This window comes from Pinus tabuliformis, chromosome 6 (assembly GCF_031772625.1).
Source record: "Pinus tabuliformis cultivar Carrire ecotype Pingquan chromosome 6, CPIR1, whole genome shotgun sequence".
NCBI classification, from domain to species: Eukaryota; Viridiplantae; Streptophyta; class Pinopsida; order Pinales; family Pinaceae; genus Pinus; species Pinus tabuliformis.
This window is the reverse complement of record NC_142292.1, coordinates 269,301,788-269,320,617: the sequence shown is the minus strand read 5'-3', so window position 1 is coordinate 269,320,617 and position 18,830 is coordinate 269,301,788.

The window sequence follows — 18,830 nt, the reverse complement described above, 5'->3', positions numbered from 1 at the left end:
TTAAATTAATAGTTAGTTATACTATTATTAAATTAAAAGTTCATGGGACATGTATTAACTATTTTATATTTATTTTAATTTTAATTTTATATATATATATAGAGAGAGAGAGAGAGAGAGATAAGTATTATATGGTAAGAATAAATCTTTAATATTATAAATTTTAAAATTATTTAATTGTTAAACTTGTTTATTTAATTATAATAAAAACATATTATCATAGATCGATTTCAATATTAAAGTCATTATTTTTCTTTTATTAATTAAGTTAAAATTATTAGCATAAACTAAATGATATTAAAATATCTCATATTATAAAGACAACCCATCAAAGAAGAAAGCCAAAGAGAGAAGGTTACAGGATAACAAGGGGAAAAACTAACTTATAAGAAAACTAGAACAAGCTATAAAAAGAGGGAGGGGAGGAAATGAAGAAAATGACTAGGAAGTTAGGGCTGGGATGTAGCAACTACTGATCTTCTAGCTGTCCTCTCTATTGAGATTGCTTGGCCTTTTTCAATCTCAAGGGCTTCCCTAAATTTATGGTGATGGAACTACCAAACTCTAGCAATAACACCGGTCTCCTCGATACAAACATGATGTTTGGTTTTCTCTGCATGCTCTGCTAAAGTAGAAGCCTTGGTTCTCCTATGTTTAAGGTTAGTTGCATGCTCACTAATCCTTTAATTAATGCAGCGTCCAGTCTCACCAATATAGGGGGTCCCACAGGAACAAGGAATAATATAAACCCCCTTCATGTCCTTATGGTCGATAGAATCCTTCACTGATCTGAGGGACTTACAAATGGTGTTAAGGGGTCTAAAGGTTGAGGGAACATTATGTTTCTTAAGAATCCTCACAATCTTATCAGTGGTCCCCTGCATAAATGGAAGATGAACACCTGGGACTCGCTCTTTCGGTTCTCTTTTAGTTAACGAATTTTTGGCAGCTTTGAGGAAAGCTTTTTGACCCAGGTATCTACTATAACCATTTTCAACAAAGACATTAAGGAGATGGGATTTCTCTTTCTCAAAACTCTTTTCATCAGAGATTCTTAGGGCACGAGTAGCGAGGGTGTTGATAACACCCAATTTTTGAGTTGGGAAATGGTGGGAACTGGCATGAAGATACTGCTCCGTATGTGTTTTCTTTCGAAACACTTTGCATATTTCACATAAAGTTATATGCTATAAGTTTATGTAGTTATATAATTATGTTAGGTTATAAATAATAAATGTATATAACACTATAATATATAGCTATGTGATGTTATAATTACGTCATAATTTAGTTAAATATATATAATTATATAGTAATTATGTTATAAACTATAATTACGAATTATAGTTATGTTGTAGCATGTTATATATAAAACAAAATATGTGAAATATTATATATATATATATATATATATTTTATAGATTTTTAATTTTAAAGTTTAGTATTTTATTTTTAAAAGTAGAATGGTATTATATTTATTATTAAAAAATATTTAAATATAAATTAATTTAAATTTAAAATAATAAAATAGAATAACATTCCAAGAGATTTACTATGAGCAATCATTTTCATCATGTTAATTTCAAGCTCCTAATTGACTTATTTATTGGTTATAGTTATGTTACGTGTTGTGCTATGCTATATCTATCTCTCTCTCTCTCTCTCTCTCTCTCTCTCTATATATATATATATATATATAAAATTATGTTATGTTAACTAATTTTATGTTATGTTATAAATAATAGTTATGGAATTATAATATATCTAGTTATGTGATATGTTATAACTTTAACTTTAAAATATAATTAAATAATTATAGTTATATTAAATAATTATATAATTATGAAATAGTTATAGTTACGTTACATGCTATGCTATCTGTGTGTTATGTTAAATAATTATAAAGTTATATGTTATAAGTTGATGTGAAATATTATAATTATATATAATTAAATATTATATATAACTATGTTTATATATATATATATTTTAGATTTTTAATTTTAAAGATTAGTATTTTATTTTTAAAACTAGAATGATATTATATTTATTATTAAAAAATATTTAAATATAAATAAATTTAAATTTAAAATAATAAAATAAAATAAAATTTCAAGAGATTTACTATGAGCAATCATTTTCATCATGTTAATTTCAAGCTCCTAATTTACTTTTATTGGTTATAGTTATGTTACATGCTATATATATATATATATATATATATATATATATATATATATATGATGATGATGATGGTGGTGGTGGTGGTGGTGGTGGTGGTGGTGGTTAACATCCACTGAGACCAATATTTGGTCTATCGGACCTAAAGAAACAAGTTATTTAGTTTGATTTAAGATTTTATTCCTACGCTCAAGAAGCTTGGAGAGAAGCCTCCCGAGCTCACTGTAATTTTGACATCGTAAAAGGCTAGGAAGGTCAGTATTGCGACAAAGATTATGAAACTAAGATCTAATGTGGTTGTACGCAGGGCACTCTAAGAGGAAGTGGTTTTCATCCTCGATGTTCCTATTCTCACAAAGATGGCAGATCCTTTCCATCCATGGTGTTTTAGGAACTACCCAATGACTTGTTTCACTATGGAGCTCATGAGAGTTTGTTCTAATCTTCGCTGTATTAATTTTCTTCTTTGAGCTAGTTAATACAGAGAGATACTTTTGATCTTCTAGGGTGGGGTTGATGACCTTCTTATAATAACTTAATTTTCTTGTAGCTACTAAATCTTTCTCACACCACAATTTTTCTTTAAACTTAGAAGTAACAATATTTTTAATGTTATTAATGTTTTGCAATGCATCATTCTCAATGATCTCCCAAAGGTTTAACTAGGCCCTCGTGTCTTTATACCACCCCCACTTGAGCCTTAGGTGGTCTTGGCTGCAATTTAAAGCTAGCTTAGCAAGTCCATGAACTCATATGTTATTGATTTTTTGCTTGTACAACAGAAGCCTAGTCATAGCTAGGCTCTCGATAAGGGAAAGACCTACTTCTATAACAAGAATAGGATATGGTGTATTGCTTTTAATTTTTAGGTTATATGTTATAAAATGCTTCTGGATTTGCTCAATCTTTCTCCAGGATTCTCTAGAGATGCTGCAACCCCAGACCTCACATCCATATAAGATAACAGGAGTGACTAAAGTTTCAAAGAGGAACTTCTTTTTATCCCACATTACAAGGTTTGTCATTTTACAATTATTTTCAATACCAAAATAAGCTTTCCACCCTCCATTAATCCTTTTCTCAATGCTATAGTTCTCAATGCTAATATATATATATAATATTTTGTTATATATAATTATAATATTTCACATATTTTGTTTTATATATAACATGTTACAACGTAACTATAATTCATAAGTATAGTTTATAACATAATTACTATATAATTATACATATTTAACTAAATTATGACATAATTATAACATCACATAGCTATATACTATAGTGTTATATATATTTATTATTTATAACCTAACATTATTATGTAACTACATAAACTTGTAACATATAACTTTATAATTATTTAACATAACACACATATAGCATAGCATGTAACATAACTATAATTATTTCATAATTATATAATTATTTAAATATAACTATAATTATTTAATTATATTATAAAGTTAAAGTTATAACATATCACATAACTAGATATATTATAATTCTATAAATATTATTTATAACCTAACATAGAATTAGTTAACATAACATAGTTTTATAATTATTTAACACTATATATCTATATATATATATATATATATAAATAATAGCATGTAACATAACTATAACAAATAAATAAGTAAATTAAGAGCTTGAAATTAACATGATGAAAATGATTGCTCATAGTAAACGTCTTAGAATTCTATTTTATTTTATTATTTTAAATTTAAATTAATTTATATTTAAATATTTTTTAATAATAAATATAATACCATTCTAGTTTTAAAAATAAAATACTAATCTTTAAAATTAAAAATCATATATATATATAACTATGTTATGTTAACTAATTTTATGTTATGTTATAAGTAATATTTATGGAATTATAATATATCTAGTTATGTGATATGTTATAACTTTAACTTTATAATATAATCAAATAATTATAGTTGTATTTAAATAATTATATAATTATGAAATAGTTATAGTTATGTTACATGCTATCCTATCCTATGCTCTCTCTCTATATATATAACACACACATATATATATGTGTTATATATATATATATATATATATAGCATAGCATGTAACATAACTATAACTATTTCATAATTATATAATTATTTAAATACAACTATAATTATTTAATTATATTATAAAGTTAAAGTTATAATATATAACTAGATATATTATAATTCCATAAATATTACTTATAACATAACATAAAATTAGTTAACATTATATATATATATATATATATATATATATATATATATATTAGATTTTTAATTTTAGAGATTAGTATTTTATTTTTAAAACTAGAATTATTATATTTATTATTAAAATATAAATTAATTTAAATTTAAAATAATAAAATAAAATAAAATTCCAAGAGGTTTATAATGAGAAATTATTTTCATCATGTTAATTTCAAGCTCCTAATTTATTTATTTATTGGTTATAGTTTAGTTTTCAGTTTTGGAGTTTTTTGGGGTATATTTTTGGTTAAATTTGCTAAAATTTTAAAATTCATTTTAAATAACAAAAAATAAAAAAATGAAATTATTTCACAAAATGCTTAAAGAAAAACTTTAAAACCTAAAATAATTAGAAAAAAATGTGTTTGTCATTGCAAATCACAAAATATGCATTTAATAAACAAAACATTGCAGGTCAGAAATAAATTTAAAACCTAAATTAGTAGTTTGGTGGTTTCAAAGTGTTTTCTAGGTTGTTTCGAAGAGTTTTCGAGGTTACTTATATAATATATCCTGGTGTTTTCTAAATTGTATTGAAGCATTTTTTATGTGTTTTCAGTTTGGTTTTGTGATTTTCTAAGTCTTTCTGAAGGTTTTTTTTTGTGGATTTAGTGGTTTTGTATGGCTTGCTCTTTTTAAATAATTGGTTTTCATGGTTTTTGTACATGTTTGTATTTTTAATTAGTTTGTTTAATTTTGCAATAAAATTTAAATAAGAAAGACAAAGAATAGAATACCCATAGAATACCTACCTTCAGTTTAGCCTGTGGGACGTTGGTGGGGTGGCTGACGAGATTGATTTGAATGCTCCGTTGTGATATTAAGCTCCAATGCTCTCGATCGAGCTACTATCACACCCTTGGTTGAGCTCCTAGTTTACCCGCGGAGAAAAAAATGGCTTAATAAAGCCTTGTGGCTTGATCAATCCTTAAATCCCGATCAAGCCCTAAGGCTTGATCAAGCATTATAGCTCGATCATGGATTAATTTTTGACCCTCAAATGAGCTACCTTTTCAGCACACAAGGAGCTTAAATGAGGGCTTAAAAAAAGCTCGATCGAGCCATTGCTTTTTCCACCCAAACACGCCCTCTCTCACCAAAATGTGTAATCCAACTCCATGCCTTCACCCTTCATAAAAATTTGATTTCTAATCAAGCTCCCCCTATTGTTTAGAGCCTTCACAATTTTAATTTAATTATCAACAAGCTCAGATCCATCTTAACTCTGAATCTACCAAGTGCTTGGAGAGATCAAATCTCTTTTCACTCGAAAAGAGGTTCGCATCTCAGGAGATTGATCCCTCTGGGCCCTTGGTAGATCTGGAGTTAAGATGGATCTAGGTTGGTTTAATTATTAATTATAATTATAAGTATTATTATATTTATAATTATTAATTATTAATTATTAATTATATTTATACTTATAATTATTTATTATTAATTTTATGTTTTTTATTTTATTTTATTTTATGTTGAATGAGTCAAAAATGTTAAAGAAGACATTAAAACATCTCTATCATACTTGGTTGGAGATCACCTCTTTGCCCAATAATTATCAAGTGGATGATAGAGATTTGAACTCCACAAAATAATCTAAAATATTCATAGTAGTATACACAAATCAAAGGTTGTGATTAAATCCAAAGTAGTTAAGTCTAATTTTTCCTTTTAACTAAATTTATTAGTTAAAAAAATATATGACGTGAAAGTGTCATAGTAAGTGAGCTATGAATTTTTAGGCGTGGTATTGATAAGTCATAGTATTGTAACATGGTATTGTAACAAAACCTATTTATAATTAATAATCTTTTTAATAATAATCTCCATAATAAAGTGAGGTAAATCTCTATGCTTAAGAATCTTGGTTTATGTTTGTATATATGTGTGTGTTTAACTTCTATATTAATTATTTTTATTATCTCATATTAATAACTTAAAATAAAGTTAATTAATTCTTATAATTTTTTTAAAATTTTAGCAATATGGGATGTAGCATGTAATAAGTGTGTTTTTATATTTATTTTGAATTGATGTCTATGTGTACTTACTAACCATTTAATTTATATAACTAAACTAGTTATATTTATTTTAAGTTGATAATTCCACTATCATACATTTATTATTAAAATAATTAAAAACTAAAATTGTAAAAGTAGAATATTATTATTACATGAAAGTCATATCCAAGTGTAAGGTAGGTAATTCTGTTCACACAAATAATACACTTGACTACCGATTGGCTTTTGGAGTGTTCATTTTTATGTGATAATTAAAAATTTTAGGCCCAAAATGGCATTTTTAAAAACTTGAGTTTAAATTGTTTAATCTGCATAATTCAGGTGTCCCAAGGGTTTTCAAGGGTGATGAATCCATTTATGTATTCAAAAATGTATTTTAAACAAACAAACAAAAAATTGTCTATAAGTTAGACTACGCCATATTTTTATTTATGTTTTGTTTTTTCCTCAAATATCTTGTTATAATTATATATAAATATAAAAATTATTATTTTTCTTATATAAACATAGTGAAACTTAAAACATATCAATTAATCGTGGTAGAAAATCAATGGAAACACCCAGTATTAATAAATTATTATTTTTAATAATCAGAAAATGACACTCATGGAATGAAACCTTCATTTGACAAGATTTTCTAATATGATACTAGCAAAGGATTTTTATTATGAGACACAAAATACCTATGATCTCTTTTTTTATGTATATTTTCATGCAGTAGGCCAATTCTGCGAGTGATTATATTTTTCAAATCCAGGTTGTTTTTTAAGAAATTTCGAGTTTCAAATCATTATAGATTTAAGAATAATTTGAAAATTTAATGAGTGCTACATGGTAGCTAGTCCTTGCCACTTAGTTTAAATAGACCTAACTTAGATGGAAAGAGTTGTACACATTAATAACAAATAATTAGATGTTCAAACATGGTTGATAAGAAAAATAAGTACATTGTGAAAGTGTAGAGTCATCTCTAATTAAATCTAATTAAATCTTGGTTGAAGGTGGTTAACAAATTAATATGCAATTCAATATGTCCTCACAAATATATGCCTAGTAAAGAGATATACAAGTTGTCTATTGTTAGAAGGTTGTCCAGAAGAAACATATGCTAGCTGTGAAGGATTAATGAAAGGTCTACATTGACCTAAGAACCTCTATATCTAAGTCAATAATTAAATCTATGGTTGGAGACATTGTCATCTATGTTAACATGGATTGGAATTCAATACTATATCCATTATGTTGGAGGAGATAGTCTACATAAGTTTGTTGGCATTACGATAAAGGTGATGTCATTGATGGCAACTCACATAGATGACAGTTCACAATGTAACAGGTTAACAACAAAGGATTACAGATATTGAAGAAAGAGAGTGGTTTAAGAAGTATCCGCTGGTTCACTTTGTCCAAGAGCGTGTACACACAGGTCCACAAAACAAAAAGAGCGTATACGTATACATGCACTCTCACAAGAGGAAAATCACGTACAGGTTAAAAAACAAGGAAATTCAAGAGGAGACAATACCAAGGTTCAATACCATGGTATTAGCCCACAATATTGAGTAAAGTAATGAATATTTGATCCCGCCCAAGAATACCATGGGTCCTAAGTGGTTTTCGTCGAAGGTATTGAGAAAGGCCAAAAAATATATAAGGAGGAGAAGATCATTAGGCCAGGTGGTGCAGGTGAAAGGGTTTATGAGGAATACTTCTATCTGAGGTATATGTTATGTTGCAGGGGCTATGATTATGATATGAACTGAAATATTTTGTGCACCTTGGATACAATGTTAGATTAGGATCATAAGATCTGAAATGACTTATCATTACATGATTTGATGTTGATTGGGCTATATCTGATTGTTTAAGCATGTTTTATTCTGTAAATGTTATGATCTAGGTATCACTAAAGTTTGGAATAGCTGTGAAGTTTTAAGTTAGTATTTGCAGATCTATACACTGGTTCACTTTGGTAAAAATGCCTATACACACTGGTTCGGCTCATCGAAGTAGCGTATACATTATGAAATATGATGTTCGAAGTTGTAGTTGATTCTAGTTATCGATGCAAAGTTCTGGGTTCTACTTTGTGTTCTGGTGACAATGTTCTAAATGTTTAGATTGATTGATTGTGATTTTCTTCAGTGATAATGGGTTTTCATTGATTCGTTGAATTGAAGTGGTGAATGATTTTGAGTTTCAATGTTGCTGATGGGTCCAGTATGAAAATTAGATGAAATGAGACCTTCAGATTGTGGTGTTGTGTTCCAGGAGTATCTAGTCTAAAAATTTATGAAATGTGGTCCCTGGAGGAAGAGAGAAGGTCGTAGCCTTCTGTAGGCCAGCGCCTACGTACTGGTAAACATATCAGCTAGTACAAGAACCAAGGGGTTGGAGCTCCTTTCCAATAGCAGCTGGAAAATGAGTGTTACACAGTATTTTGTCACCGACACTGTATTCCCTGATCCTAGACACTACCGATCCATGTTATTGACATCTGCGTTGTGTCATGTTGCAAGATATGTGTCAATGTCTTCCTTGTCATATCAAGAAGAATACCTCAGTTCATAACTCCTGGAGCAGACCCTCTTTAACCTATTTTTTTGGGTCGTCGTGGGTCATCAGTTATTCCACCCATGAAGATGGCTAAGATTGAACTAATCCTAGCGATGTCGTCGCCCTGTCCTTGTATTTCACTCGCAACGAGCTACTTTTGGCGAGTTTGTTTTTAACAAATTATCGAAGCTTATGAGTGGCAATCCAAGGGTTGGTTTTTGGATCAGATGAGCTTGACTCTCTCCTTTTGGATGGTTGTTCCACTCTTTGTGCAACCTCCCAAAGGGATAAGCTCTTTCTCCCATGTTTTATGGAGGCTCCTCCTCCTATAAATACATCCTCCATACTTGAGATCTACTAGTTAGATAGCTTGGCTAGAGTTTGGAAGTAGCTTCTAATGTAACTTAGCCTCGGATAGTTTTGTGTGGATTTGACTTGATTGTATGAGTGTTCTAGCATCATAATTTTGCTTCTTGGGTGGGAGAGAGAGTTATTCATCCTCTTTGGAGACAATTCATGAGTGAATGCTTGCAGAGACATGGTGACAACACCATTCAAGGAGACCTACAACATCAAGGCATGGTTGTAAATTCTACTTCAATTCTTATTAATACAAGTCAACAGTTTATTTCCTATATATTATGTCTAAATTGCATATTGGTAGCTTGAAGTTCCTTGACCCTTTAAGTGGATTAGTTTTGTTGTATTCTATTATGTTTTTTGTTGTTCTGTGTATGTTATTTTAGGTACAAAAGTGATTAGAAGAGAGTTGGAGCAACACAACAAGAACTTCATCAAATGAGGATTTGAAGGTAGGCCTTCATGACATTAAATATCTGAGGGAATTTGCTTTCATATTGTTCTTGACATGAGTAGACCCACTTTAGGGCTAGAGGGGTTGCCTCTATCCACGGAGGGAACTTACCTGCATCACAAGTTGGCAACTCCACTGGGGATCTGTGTCTTTTGTCTCTTGATTTGATTTTTCTTTACTTGTTTATTGTCTCCTTTACTTTTTGGGTAGAATTCTCCATATTTTGGGTTGTTTGACTACTCTTGGTAGTCTTCCCTCTATCATAAGTGATAGGTCTGGCCTTTCCTCAGCTGAATTTTTAAAATTTTCCTTTGGTTTGGGGTCGTCGCCTTTATTTTATTATAGTCATGATGATAGTCACATTTGATATATTTAATTAGTTGCACTTTCTAATGTTTGGTGCGATTAAATCACCTCACAATCACGATGGGCTTTGAGTTACACTCGACGCTGTTTCCTGGTGTACTTTTGCAATGACATCGCAAGTTGCTGGTTAAGGCGGTGTGACTTTTCATTGTCAATGCAGTTTGTCAATTTGACACTCGCGAAGATTCCTATAGGTTTTCATTTTGAAGTTCTATTTGTTGATTGGTCAGTGTGTCCTATCCTTCTGAGCTTGTCTGCTGCCTATTTATTATGTGTCAAATTATTTTTCGGTGGAATATTTGACTCTTGGTTTCATTCCCTTGAGATTTCGCCTTTTGAACTGTATGACCTGTTCACCTTATGGTTTCTTGAAGCATTAGCTTTTCCTTGAGTTGCTTGTTTGTTTAGACCTTTGAGCTATGTTTGAAGCGATCCCTTGCTTTGTTTGAGGCTTTTCCTTATTGACTGTTTTTTCATCTTCCTGATTGGTATGTGACATTTGGTTATCAAAACTTTCAAGTCTTGTTTGTTTGGTTTCCTTCCATCACTTTGGCATAGATCACATTGCTTCCTGGTCAGTTAGAAAGCTTTTGATTTTTTGCAAAAAGAAACATATTCTTTGTTTTAAGTCTTTGATTAGTTCTAAGTGGAATGTTTCTCTTTACTTATTGAATGGTTTCATTTGAAAAGGACTTAAAACTAGCATTGCTTTGAGTTTTTCATTTAGTTGCTTGTCATATATTTGAAAAAACAAAATATAACATTCATTTTGCATTAGGAAATGAGAACAATCTTTTGCATTAGTAAATTCTTGACATTTAGAAGTTGAAAAGAAAATGATGTATTTTTCATTTTCTTTATTAGATTGCTTGCAAGTTAGTGAAAGGTAGAAGCATTTATCTTTCCTCTTGATTGGTTTGCTTGTGAAATAACAAAAAGTAGCATTCTTGCATTTGCTTGCTTGTTGCTTTGAAGTGAACCTCTCACTTTTCTTTAGTTAGTTCTTCATTGAAAAGAAATGGTTTCTTTACTCATTTAGTTGCATTCTAGGAGTTTTTGAAGATACATTCAGTAGGGCCTTGAAATTGAGATCTAATTCAAGATAAACTGCTAAAATTTATCGAATTAATCTAAAAATGCATTGGAACTTAACGCTCATATATCTAGAGGTCTAGGCTAGAGACGTGTTTCAGTGTCTTTAAACTTAGTGGCTTTTGTTTTCACTAAAGTTGGGTGATTCCTCCTTTTGTGATTTGATAAGTGCTAGTACGGACTTGTGCTCTTTGTACTGTCGGGTATATGATGGGAGACCCCACTAGGTTGCAATCCTGTTACCCATAGGAAGACAAGTCTGCCACCTTATGAATCGTAATGCACCAAAAATAGCATTCGGGAAGATTAGCTGCCATACGGGAAGTCATTGGTCATTTCTCTTTCATTTTACTACCAAGGTGTATATGCAGTTTTACAATTTGTCTGGTAAACCTTTTTCCTATAGTTCTAGAGCAGTCACTTTCATTCCTTTTCGACTCTATAAGAGTAAAAGGATCATCTGAGCACTTGTCCTTTCAGGCTCATTAAACTTTGAAGGAGACTAGAGTCATCTTTTGACCCTTTCGTGACTCTATAAACATGAAAGGGAAAAGTTTTGTTTCAGTGTCTAAAAATTAACTTCCCACGAAATCTTTCTAGTTAAAGTTATATTCCTTAGAAATTATTTAGGGTCAATTCCAATGGCAACATTTCCAGAGTCCGCTAGTCAAGGATTCCCTTTGGATGGGAATCATGGTCCTTTTCTCTCTTTTGGAAATGTTGGTGCTCCTTATATGGCAAAGTTGTCCCTTCTTGAGTTAATGATTGGTTTACCTGTCTGGTTGTTCTCGACTTCAGTGCTCCCGACTGTCCCGACTCCTACCTTGCCATCTTCTTAAGTTGAATCATGTCACAATGATTCTAAGGTTGACCTCTCCCCTTCTTCCCTCGTTTCTTCCTCTTCCTCTTCTACTTCGCCTAGTGAAAGTTTCAAATCTAGTAACCAGGAGGCTAAGAAGAAGAAGAAGATGATGAAGAAGAAGAAGAAGTCAAATAAGCGAGAGGCCAACCATGCAGCTATTACTCCAATTCCCCCCCCACCCCCCATTGACAAACCTTTTGATCCTTTGCGGAAGGTAAAATTCCCTTACAGGCTGTGTAAGGGTGACCATCTCCTTCGAGATAGTCCTGGCGTTCCGAGAGTCATAGAGGTATGGTCTCAGACATTGAATTGACCATCCCCATCGACCTCTGGAGATCATTTCGATGTTGCACCCACGGCTAATGATGGTAATAAGAAACGAAATATTAGATTTCCCTGTAGGTTATGTGAAGGAGAGTATCTTCTTCACCTTTGTCCTCTTCTAGATAAAGCTTCCAAAGTTTTGGAAAACCTTGCAACTCCTCAACCCCAAATTCTGTTGGTTATCATAGGCTTTATTCTAACCCTCTCCAGGTTGGTAAATACATTGACTTGGATTCATCTCTTTCTCATCCTGCTCTTCCTGAGCGTGACTCTCTCGTGTCTGTTCCTGACCAATCATTGGTCGAAAAGAGTGTCGACTTAGTTTCGCCACTAGTTGCTCGCTCTGTTACGGATGAGAGTGGTGATCATACTACTCATGTTCTTCTCATCTCCTCAGATTCTCATGAATTGAAGAGTGACCCTCCCATCCTAGTTGTTCAGGAGAGTCCTTCTCCTATTCTTGCACAACATGGGGGCAATCATATGATACCGTCACCAATTAGTTCAGTCGTTTCTTTCAATTCGAGTCACTTGACTGCTTTCTGCCTCCCATTTTATGTGCCTTTCCAAATTACAGTACAAGCCTATAATATGGTAGTACCTGGCACTATATTATATGAAGGCACATCTATTAGCATCATATCTTCTACTACTTGGCAAGCTTTGGATTCCCCACAGCTTGTGCCTGTCACCCAAAATCTATTGGCTTTCAACGGAGGAACCAACCATCCCTTGGGAATCCTTCCAAAGTTCCCTATTACTTTGGGAGGAAAGATCATCTATATATATGTGATGGTAGTCCAAGCTCCGTTAGATTTCAATATTCTCCTTGGACACGACTATGTTTATGTCATGGGAGCTCTTGTTTCTTCGCTTTTCGTGTGGTTTGTTTTCCGCATGAAGGGAGAATAGTGACCATTGATCAATTGTCGTTCATTGGTCACCAGGAACCTCCTTTGTAACTATCATGCCCTATCAGCTCTTGTTTGCAAGCAGTACCTTTCCTAGCACAGGTCAATTAAATGGCTACCCGTTCCATCTCCGCATTTGTTGATGATCACACAGATAGTATAGTACATTATGTACTGGCGGAATTGGAACCTGATCTATATTTGGTATGAAATGACATGTATTCCTCCCAGAGCATGGTCCTTCCATCTAGTTAAGACCTCTTGGGAGCCATGTTCTCATATGGTCCATCAGCAGTTGTATGAGGATAGTTCCTGGTCTTGTGTCAACCTCGTTAAAAAATGAAACAAAGGGTGTGAGCATAGTTATTTTCTTGTGTCAAGCTCGTTAAAAAATGAAACAAGGGTCCGGAGCATAGTTCCTTGTCTTGTGTCAAGCTTGTTAAAAAATGAAACAAGGAGTCATGAGCATAGTTCCTTTTCTTGTGTCAAGCTCGTTAAAAAATGAAACAAGGGTCTTGAGGATAGTTCTTTTACTGTGTCAACCTCATTAAAAAATGAAGCGACTCCCATTTCAAATTGAGTCTTTGATTAAGATCTTGTAAAATGCCAGTCGAGTCTTTCCAAGATCTCGCAAGTGAACCTTCATTCCATTCACCTAGTTGAATGACATGAAGCTTGGGGGGCATGTACCTCATTTGAGTCATTATGATGGGGCATGCGAACTTATAGCAAGCATAGTTTTTTCATTTCAAGCTTTTGTAAACATGAAACAAAATCCAAGCAGAGTTCTCCATGGTTCAAGCTTGTGTAAAAATGAACCCATACCCAATTTTAACCCTTGTGATTGCCATTTTTATCAGCTAATTTTTGCTGGATGCGCCTTGGTTGCTTCATTTCATCGCCACCATCTCTTTGGCCGATCATATGTTTTCACTTGGTTAATTTTCCTTTCCTGAGGGACTGCAGTAATGAGTAGTTTTATTAGCTAGCCTCTTGACCATTACATGTTTTGAGTAGTTCTACCATTTCTAGAACCAGTTGCTACCCTTTATACCACTCATTCCTCTAGGACGAGTCACCTTTAAGCTCTTTTATGAATCATAAAAGATGAAAAGATTGCCGAGTATTTTTCCCTTTTTGACTCGTTAAAGAGAATAAAAATGGGGGGTTTGCTTTCAACTCTTTTCCAAACCTTTAAAAATGAAAAGATGGTTGAGCCCTTGTCGTTTCGAACTCATTAACAGAGGTGAAACGTTGTGCGCCCAATATAGGTTTACCCCTTTTTCAGGCTAGGAGGCACTATTTAGAAAAAGGTACTCCTTGGCTGAAATGGTCAAGCGGTTCTCTCAAGTATTTTTTTCTACCTTTTTGGGTTCAAGAGACACAAACGTACGAAAGGGACCATGTGGAGTTTTCTCCATACTTGATGTGGAAAGCATTGATAGATTTATTCCAAAGCAAGAGCAAGCAAAGGAAGTTGGTGCTCAAGGATAAACTAAGGAACATTAAGTGTGAGAATGGAGATAGTATGCCTGAGTATCTCACGAAGTTCACCCAATGCCGAGATGAGCTGGGAAGTTTGGGGGTGATTGTCGATGATGAGGACTTGGTGAGCTTGGCTCTCGTTGGTCTTCCGAAGAGTTGGCATTCCTATCAGGACCCTGTCAATGGTCGGGAGAAATTGACAGGATGGGAGAGACTTTGGTCGGATCTTGTGCAAGAGGAGATCAGGCGGAATACCAGGGATGGATCTTCATCAAAGGCATTTGATGAAGAAAATTGCGCTTTGGCTGCCAAAGCAAAGAAGGGGAAGGAGAAGGGTTCTCTTTCCATATCCAGTTCTTCCAATGATGGGAAGAAGGTTAACAAATCAAAAGTGTGATGCTTTAGTTGTCATGAGGTGGGCCATTATGCTACAAATTGTCCACGGAGGAAATCCAAGAAGGGATCCAGGGAAGGATCTGAAGGTGAGGCACTTGCTTCACAGTTCGAGTTGGATTTCACACTCTTTGCATGCATGGTTTCATCCATGGTGGGAATTGGTTGGTTTCTTAACAATGGAACTTCTTTCCACATGACCGGTGACAAGAGTTTGTTCAGTACTTTGGAGGAGAAAGATCTCCAAATACTCATAGCGATGGGTAATGATGAGAAGTATAGTGTCTCAAGTGTAGGCACAGTTATTTTTCAGAGGGAGCATGGAGCTCACCTTACCTTGACCGATGTCAAGTATGTACCAGGGCTGAAGAGAAACTTGGTCTCGATCGCGATGATGGAAGATAGAGGCTATGATGTAGTCTTCAGTAAGGGAAAGGTTTTCCTTAGACACATCATCATTAGACAGGTGAAGCAGATTGGTTCACGGGTCAAGAACTGGTATGCTCTTGAGGTTCAGGATGCATGCAAAGACTTGAGCAGCAAGGCAACTGATGGAGACTTGGTGGTTGAGAGGGAGCGTATATTACCTCTCAACATGCAGAGCCAGAAGAAGTCTCAGATGATTGTGGAGGAGCCACAATTGGTGCAACAACTTCAGGAGGTTGTGGAGCAGCCACAACAAGAGAAGCTGAGAGGAGATTGAGTAGAGACATCTACTCATGCAGAGACCTCCAGTAGGCGGAAACTTCGAGCCAAGTGGGCTGAGCGATCACATGTAGCCATACCTCCAGGTAGGAGGTGGAGCGATATAGAGTGATCATCCCAAGGAGGAGGGGCAGGATGCTTGAGGTAACCAACCTCTTGGATGAGACCTTGCTATGGGAGCCCCAATGTGGAGTAGCAGGAACTGACTGATTGGGTAGAGATAGATACGGATGGAGTGGCATTGAGAGCGACAATGTAGGGAATCCCAAGACAGCACACAGCTAGCAAGCTACAGCAATGCGAGAGGCACAAGTGTTTTGCACAGTGCTAGGTGGCATAGAGAGGTGTGCAATGGTGCGAGATGCATGGAGATGCTGCAGTAGCGTAGATGTCAGAGAGGGAGCACTTGTCAGCAGCAGGTAGAGCTTTAGCATCAAAGTATGTTCCTAGCCCAACAGAGTGGTCAGTTGGGAGTGTTTTTGTTCCAAGTGTTGTTAGAGCAAGTGGACCGGGCAAATGTGTTGCATGCAGAACATTCCAGAGTTGCAGGATAGGGTTTGCAGATAATCCATATCTTGTTGAGAGGGAGTGTTGAAAATGCAACAAGATGATGGAGTTTAGTGGAAAGGAGTCGCCTTCACTAAGTGGGCCCGCAAGCTATTTTTGGCACAAAGTCTATTTTTAGACCATGTCTATTTTTAGACATATGGATCATGGCCTATTAGTTGCAGGATGCTATTTGTGGATGATTGGTCATGTTGGTAAAAATAGATGGACTTCTATTTTTAGACATATGGGCGGAGTCTATTTTTAGACTGCCAGGCTAAAAATAGAACAGTTGAATATTATTAGCTCTTAATAATATTTGGACTATAAACATTATCTTATCCTCTTGGAGCACTTCAGTTCGAGCTACGGATGTGGCACATGCAACTGCCAAAAGGAAATACACTTTTCTTATGGGTTAGTTGAGCTATTGCATGATGGACTTCAGTTAGAACTCAAGTGTTTGAGTTTGGTGGAGTTGATTGAGGAGTTGTTGGAGTTGTGTTCAGTTTGACTTGGTTGAACTAGTTGTATTTAGTCTAACTGCAGAATACACTAGTGATGAGTGATGTGAATTAATTATTAATTAATTCACTAATATATTAACTCATAAATCAACTAAAGAATACATCAGTTAACTCAGTGCATCGACAGTTCAGTGGAGACAGGTGTTAGAGGTTGAGATTGCTATCAATTGCAACTATAGTTGTGCATGAGATTTGCACAATCAATGGATTGAGTATTGCCAGTGAGGATTGCATGGTTCAGCCAAGGGAAATACGAGTTTGGATCAGCCATTCTCATCTATTCTCACATTGGATTGCGCAGTAGAGGCAGGCAGATAGTGGAGGAGATTTGAACCTGTGACTTGATTCAGATCTGAGCTAGTTTGTGTGTAACAGGTGGAGATAGTACTGAGTACTTGTGAGGAGTATTGTACTATGTATTGTTACATGTTCTCAATCAATATAATATACAGATAGTTGGGGGATTTCAGTTGTATGCTTCCCCCAATTACATATTCTGTTATTGTGCACATGCGATTGATGTTTCATTGTTTTTAATTCCGCAAAATTGATGATCAACGTAGAGGAGGTTATGTATTATGAATGCATTCCGCAAATAGTCTATAATCAGGATAATCTCTGTGAATAAGTGTCATATTATTCAAAATTTCTACAGTAAGGGCGGTATGGGAAGCACAAGGAGTCGTGGATGACAATATAAAGAAGGCTATGCTGGTAAGTACATTGTAGGATCGTGCACTAACATGGTACATTAAGCATTCTAATGACCATCCAAATGCAGGGATCTAGATGACTAGGCCACGCTGAACAGGGAATTTAGCAGGCCAAAATTGGAGACACAATCGATTATCGGGTTTAAAGAAATTGTGATGCTTCCGGGTGAGACCACATGGGATCTATACCAAAGACTAAAGAGTATGATTCACGAAGCCAACATGACCTTGACGGATGGACAACATCGCGCATGGTTTGTAGTGTCACTAACACTACATTTAAGGATGATGCTGTCACAACAAAAGTTATCCACCTAGGCCAAAGCTTTGGAGGTTGCAATGAGATTGCACAAGACCCTATACAAGATCCTGGTCTAGGAGTCTAACAAATCCACACAAAACTCCAAAATTTGTGTCTATAAATGTAGAGTTTGAAACAGGATAGGACACCTTGGCCAGAGGTGCACGAGGAAGTATGGTGCATAAAATGCAAAGGCCAGGGGCATGACAAGGACGACTATCCAGTTTTTTCAAATTACTTGGTGGGAGGAGGGTCGATGTTGTTAAGACCGGAGGCACAAGCAGGATCGAGCACAGTGCCTACACTATGGTGTGTGATTTGTCATATAGGAGGAAAACACACTATAGATAACTGTCACCTATTACAGAAGCATACACAAATGTCCCAACAATTATTCTGTAACTCCTGTAGGTCAGTAGGCCATGATGAGCACACCTGCAAAAGTTACGAGGTGATGATGGATCGAACCCCTACCTATAGAGTGTAGACCAAAAAGCAAGCCCTTGATTCAAATGTAGGTATGGTGCATGCCAGATTTCGGGGGCGTAGACAAGGTCGAGGTGGAATGGGACCAGGAAGGGGTTGCAGACAAATAATCTGTTACAATTGCGGAGGGCTAGGGCACTATGCCCGCGATTGTACGAATCCGACCAGAGCATCATGTTTATATTATTCCCAATTTGATCATGAGATGGAGGACTTCCCTACACTGATAGCGAGGTTGCACGATAAAGGAGTACTCTAGCCTCCCCCAACTCAGAACCTACAAATG